At 39.2% G+C, this 6,863-nt stretch overlaps 1 long non-coding RNA gene across 1 annotated transcript; it reads right to left on the reverse strand.

The window, feature by feature from the left end:
* Positions 1–6,052: 6,052 nt before the first annotated feature.
* Positions 6,053–6,636, reverse strand: LOC138338302 (uncharacterized). Its single transcript, XR_011211740.1, has 3 exons — positions 6,578–6,636; positions 6,428–6,485; positions 6,053–6,336 (listed from the first exon to the last, which is right to left on the reverse strand). It is a non-coding gene; the product is annotated as an uncharacterized lncRNA (long non-coding RNA).
* Positions 6,637–6,863: the final 227 nt, after the last annotated feature.

Genomic DNA, 6,863 nt, shown 5'->3' on the forward strand with positions numbered 1-6,863 from the left:
TTCTTACCTTCCACTGGCAAGGTAAGGATTGGTGCGGTAGTCAACAAAGTCTTGAGCTTCTAAAAGCTTTCTTCACACTCGTCTGACCATACAAATGGAACATTCTATTTAGTCAAGTTCGTCAATTAGGAAGCAATGGAAGAGAATCCCTTGACAAATCGGCGGTAATAGCTAGCTAAACCAATAAAGCTCCTTATTTCTGACACATTAGTAGGTCTTACCAAATTCTTCACTGTCTCAATCATAGAAGGATCTACCTTCACCCCATCCTTCGAAACCACATGCCCCAAGAAGGACACTGCATCTAGCAAAAACTCACCCTTGGAGAATTTGGCATAAAGATTTTTCTCCCTCGGCATTTCCAATACCATTCTCAAATGCTCTTCATGTTCCTTCTTGCTCTTTGAGTATGCCAATATATCATCAATGAATACGATCACAAAGAGATCCAGATATGGCTTAAAAATCCCGTTTATCAAGCTCATGAAAGCAGCAGGGGCATTCGTAAGACCAAAAGACATTACTACAAATTCGTAATGCCCATACCTAGTTCGAAAAGAAGTCTTTGGCACAACCGTTGCCCGTATCTTCAATTGATGATAGCCGGATCTCAAGTCAATCTTAGAGAAGACACAAGCACCTTGTAACTGATCGAACAAATCATCAATGCGAGGAAGAGGATACTTGTTCTTAACCGTTACCTTATTTAGTTGTGTGTAGTCTATGCACATTCGAAAGCTCCCATCCTTTTTCTTCATAAATAATACCGGAGCACCCCAAGGAGATGCACTTGGTCTAATAAAGCCTTTGCTTAGCAACTCTTGAAGTTGGGCCTTTAACTCTCTTAACTCCGCAGGAGCCATTCTATAAGGGGGTTTAGAAATGGGGCGAGTACCCGGTTCAAGATCGATGTAGAAGTCAATATCTCTATCCGGTGGCATGCCAGGAAGGTCTGCGGGAAACACATCTAAAAACTCACGAACTATCGAGACTGACTCAATTGGAGGTACTTGGGTAGTATCATCCCTGAGATGTTCCAAGAACGCTAAATAACCCTTACTAACCATTTTCTTAGCACGAAGAAAGGAAATGATACGAACCGGATTAGAAGTGTAGTCACCCTCCCACACTAACAGATCTGTCCCAGGATTGGCTAACGTCACAGTTTTAGCATTACAATCCAAGATTGCAAAATTTGAAGAAAGCCAAGTCATACCCAGAATTACATCGAAGTCAACCATTTCTAAGATAACCAAGTCTACATGAGTATTGCTCCCCATAATAGTTACAAGACAAGACCTATACACCTTTTCAACTATCTCATACTCACCCACCGGAGTAGAAACACGAATAGGCATGTCAAGCATTTCACAAGGTAAATTAAGACCATTAGCAAATGAGGAAGATACATAAGAAAATGTGGATCCAGGATCAAACAATACAGAAGCCATGCAATCACAAACCGAAAGATTACCTGTGATGGCAGCATCAGATGTCTCCGCCTCAGATTGCCCAGGGAAAGCGTAACAATGGGCCCCATTACTTGTCTGTTCGTTGCCCCTACCATGTTGTGTTGTAGTGGCTCCAGTTTGCCCATCACCCCGGCCGTTTTGGTGACCACCATTACCTCGGCCACCACGTCCTCCAGAATAACGGCCTCTACCATGACCACTTCTACCTCTAGCTATTGGGGGTCTATAACTCTGTTTTGGACAATTCCTCCTAATATGTCCAGTCTCCCCACATCCATAACACTCTATGGAGTCAAGCATAGGTCTCTCAGAGAAGTGTTGACCGATCTGAGGTGGACCCCCAACTACAGTCTGTAGTGAAGACTGAATTGGTCGAACTGAGTAACCTCCTTAACCCTGTCCTCTAGACTAAGAACCATTAAACTCACCTCCCTTTTGAAACCTTTTTGATGTTGATGCCATGGTGAAGTCATCTGGCTTCACTCCCTCTACCTCTATCACGAAGTCTACCACTTCTTGAAAAGATTTCGCTGTAGCCGCTACCTGTAAGGCTGAAATCCGCAATTCTGACCTCAACCCCTTCACAAAACGGCGAATCCGCTCTTGTGGACTGAAACAAAGCTGAGTGGCATATATGGAAAGTGCACGAAACTTAGCCTCATATGCAGTAACCGACATCCTACCTTGCTCTAGGCTCAAGAATTCATCTCTTTTCCTATCCCTCAAAGTCCGGGGAATATAATTCTCCATAAATAAGCTAGAGGATGATGCCCAAGTCATAGGTGGTTCTTCTGTTGGTTGACATTCAACATGTGACCGCCACCACATTTTAGCGTTCCCTTGAAACTGATAAGTCACAAACTCAACACCAAACCATTCTACTATACCCATCTTGTGTAGTACCTCATTACAGTCAACCAGAAAATCATAGGCATCCTCAGATTTAGCACCCTTGAAGACTGGAGGTTTCAATTTCAAGAACTTACTGAAAAGTTCATGTTGATCATTTGTCATTATAGGCCCTGTAGTCAGACTAGAAAACGTGCCTATTTCCAATGGAACATCCATGCGGGGAGCCGCAGTAGCCGCATGTTGTACCTCCAGACCTTGAGGTGCTGGTGCAGAAAAGACTGGAGGTGTTTGACCTTGATCAGATAACCCACTAAGATAAGCAAGAACCTGATTGATCATCTCTGGGTAGGTTGGGGAGGCAATCCCTCATTCTGTACTTGTTCAATTTCCCCTTCCTCACCGTCTCTTACTACTTCTTCAGTCGGTGGAGGAGTCACTGCCCTAGTATCAGATGGGCAAGGTGCTCATCCTCTTCCTCTAGAGGACGTCCTCCCACGACCTCTACCACGACCTCTTGCTGCTACTCTTCCTTGAGCTACAGCCCCAGTGGCTGTCTAAGACGCTTCTTGTCTTGCCGATGTTGATGTTGGCGCAGTCGTTGCTCTAGTTCTAACCATCTGCGAAATAGAGTGAAGATGGTCAGATACCAATTTGTATCACCTAGATACCAATTGGACCCAAGTAATAGCACGAAAGAAAGAAAGAATGGAATTTTCCTAAAGTCTTATAGCCTCTCAAAGAAAAGTAAAGGCGTCCCCATACCGTTCCTTAAGACTCTACTAGACTCGTTCTTGTGTGATGAGACCAACGAACCTAATTCTCTGATACTAAGTTTGTCACGACCCAAATCGGGTCGCGACTGGCACCCACACTTACCCTCCTATGTGAGCGAACCAACTAATCTAAACCTTAACATTTCAATATAATATCAACAGAAAGTAATGCGGAAGACTTAAACTCATTAATAAAATCAATAACTATTATTATCCCAAAAATCTGGAAGTCATCACCACAAGAACATCTATGATCAAATTACTAAACTAAGAGTATTCTAAAAAGCCAAAACAAGTAAAAGCTAGTCCATGCCGGAACTTCAAGGCATCAAGACATGAAGAGGAAGACCCAGTCCAAGCTAGAAGCATTAGCTCACCCTAAAATCCGGTATGATTGAAGACTGGCTAGAATTACGGTTGAGTTGAAGACGACGGCACGCTTGCTGCACTCCACAAATAACAAAGAAGAAAATATAAAAGTAGGGGGTCAGTACAAACACAAGTACTGAGTAGGTATCATCGGCCAACTCCAAATAGAAAACAATATATATCAAGCAACATCATAAATCAACTACAATACTCAACATGTAGCAACAACAAGTAATATAATCATTACCAAGTACTGCCAAGTTCACATATGACGACTCAAGCCTCAATACCATACTCATTTGGTAATTAGGTTCATTAGATTGAGTATATTAACATCTCTCAAGATTCATTATCTTTATTCCTCTTGTGTCGGAACGTGACACTCTGATCCCCTAAATCTACATGTCGGTTTGTGACACCCGATCCCCTAATTCTACATGTCGGTTCGTGACACCCGATCCCCTAATTCTACGTGTCGGTTTGTGACACCCGATCCTCTAATTCTACGTGTCGGTTCGTGACACCCGATCCCCTAATTCTACGTGTCGGTTTGTGACACCCGATCCCCTAAAACTCATTCTATTAATTCATCAAGCCTTCTTTTATACCAAGGCATCATCATCTCATTACTTTAGTTCATCAAGCCTTCTTTTATACCAAGGCATCATCAATAACAAGAGATTTTTCAAGATTTGGGATTCAATAGCTTCATCATGCTTATTTTATCACAATTATATAAAAACATCACACAAGCACACAATTAAGCATATAGAACACTTACAATACGACCCAACACATATCATTCACTATCAAGAGTTTATTACGAATAGTATAAAAACCATAACCTACCTCCACCGAAGATTCGTGATCAAGCAAGAAATTTCCCAAGCCTTTTCATTTTCCTCTTCTCGTTCGATCCTCTCTCTCTCTTTGTTCTTTCTATTTTCTTTATTCAAACCCTCTTTCTTTTACCCTAATTAGCATATAATTAAGAATAAAAGATGGCAATAATAACCCACTAATTTACTCAAGGTTACCTCTTTTAACCCCCAAGTAATTAGACTTATTAACATTAACCCACTAACTTTATAATTAAAGCCGGAATAGTCAAAAACGTCCCTTAGAACCTTAAAGAAATCCGACTCCGCCTGGGATTACGCAGCCTGTGACGGGCCGTCGTGCCTGCGACGGTCCGTCCTGCTGCTCCGTCACAGAGTTCAGAGACTTAATTCTCTGAAGAGTCTGTGACGGTCCGTCACGCCTGTGACGGTCCGTCCTGTCATTCTGTTACGAAGTTCAGAGAGTCGATTTCAGTACCCATTTTTCAGAATTTCTAAGTGTTTTGAAACGAGACCCCTCGACGGTCCGTCGTGCCCATGACGGTCCGTCGTGGGTTCTGTTGTCTTAGCCTGTTTTTCCATAAATAAAATCTGCTGCTCAAAACGACTAAACAGGCCGTTACATATCTCTAACAATATTACCAAGTACAAAAGTCGAAGAAACAGGATCATCAATGTTAGTGACATCCTTATGCAATATGTTCAACATTGTAAAATTATTTCTCAGATTTTTCAAGACAGAAGTAAACCTAGAATCAGGAAACACATCAGCAAAAGGAAAAATATTCTAACGAAATGTGACATCTCTATAAATGTGTATCCTTTTAAACTCCAAGTCTAGAACCTTGTAACCCTTTATGTTAAAAAGATGAAAATGTGAGGTGTTAATCTTGGTTCAAATTTATCTTTATGTGTTTATAGGGTTGTTGGAAAGCACAGGCATCCAAATGACCTGAGATGTGAATAGATAGGTTGCTTGTTGTACAATATTTCAAATGATGTTTTATTGTTTAAGGTTATGTAAGGAAGTCTATTGATCAAGTATGTTGCAGTAAGAACACATTCCCCCCAATATTGTAAGGGAAGTTTTGAGTGATATAACAATGCTCTGGCAGTTTCAAGTAAATACTTATGCTTTCATTCTACAACACCATTTTGTTGTGGTGTATAAGGGTAGGTTCTTTGATGAATGATTCCTTTATTCTAGAGAAAATCAGAGGTTTCTTTATTTGTGAATTCTAAGCCATTGTCCGTTCTAATGGAATTTACTGTGGTCTTGAATTGGTTTTCCATTAAGAAAATAAAAGCCTTAATAGTTTGCAGTAGGGGTGGGCATTCGGTATTTCGGTTCGGTTCGGGGGTTTTTTCGGTTTTTTCAGTTTTTGGTTTTTGTAAATTGCGTACCGAATATCGAACCTAAATATTTCGGTTCGGTTCGGTTTTTGATAATTCAGTTTGGTTTTTATTAATTCGGTTTGGTTTTTTATTTTGGTTTTTTAATGGGCCTGTTTAGTGGGATTTTTAAAATTTTAAACTTTACAATTTTTTCAATTTTTTGTTTGATTTTTCAACTTAATGGGCTAAAAAGTAAAAATAGACAATAAATCAAAGAAGTGCATTACTAATTTACTACCAAATTTCAATATATCAATTATCAATGATTCAAATCTTCAATATGTCATTAGGCATTAACACCGCAAATTTTAAATTCACAATATCACTAAAACACACAATTTGAAATACACAATGACACTAAAACAAAAGTTGCATTGTAGATTTGTAGTTAATGTCTTCACAAATACAACATAATAACAATCTAACAAGTAACAATAAAGTCTTTCATGAACTCATAATAAACAATAATAAGCAACAAACAATGTATTTTGAACTTCTTGTCTTCTTCCATGAGATTACTTTCAACAATAACAAACAACAATAATGAGTTTCTTGACTTTCTTCCATGAGATCGCTTTCAACTTTCAAGTGACACGTGCCAACAAAATTATTTCTTCATTGTCTTGACCCTTGGACCTTTTAAGATAAAATAAAATATTAGAAATTTAGAATACTACTTTTAAGATTAAAAAATGATATGATTAAATAAATGATGTATTAAACTCACCGCTTGCAAGTCAATCATAGATCAACAATGGAAGAGCTTCTTCCACTATTTGCCATCTCTATAATTAATAAAAAGAAACATGTCATACAACATACAACACAATAAGTATTTTATTTTTTCCATAAATAAATAAAAAATAAAAAGTCTTACCAAGTTCAATTTTTTCAAGAAACTCCAAACTTTCTTCAACACAAATAGGCTTGGTTTCTGGTCTAAGCCAATCTTGGACACAAATAAGATATTGCACACATTTGGGAGTCAATGAACTTCTAAAAGGATCTAGAATTCAACCACCGGTGCTAAATGCACATTCCAATGCCACACTCGACATAGGAATAGCCAATACATCTCGAGCCAACTGTGAAAGTACTGGAAATCTAGGAGAATTAACTTTCCACCAACTCATAATATCAAAATCTTCAGATTCAGGTTCTTG

This window comes from Solanum lycopersicum, chromosome 9, assembly GCF_036512215.1.
Source record: "Solanum lycopersicum chromosome 9, SLM_r2.1".
In the NCBI taxonomy this organism is placed as follows: Eukaryota; Viridiplantae; Streptophyta; class Magnoliopsida; order Solanales; family Solanaceae; genus Solanum; species Solanum lycopersicum.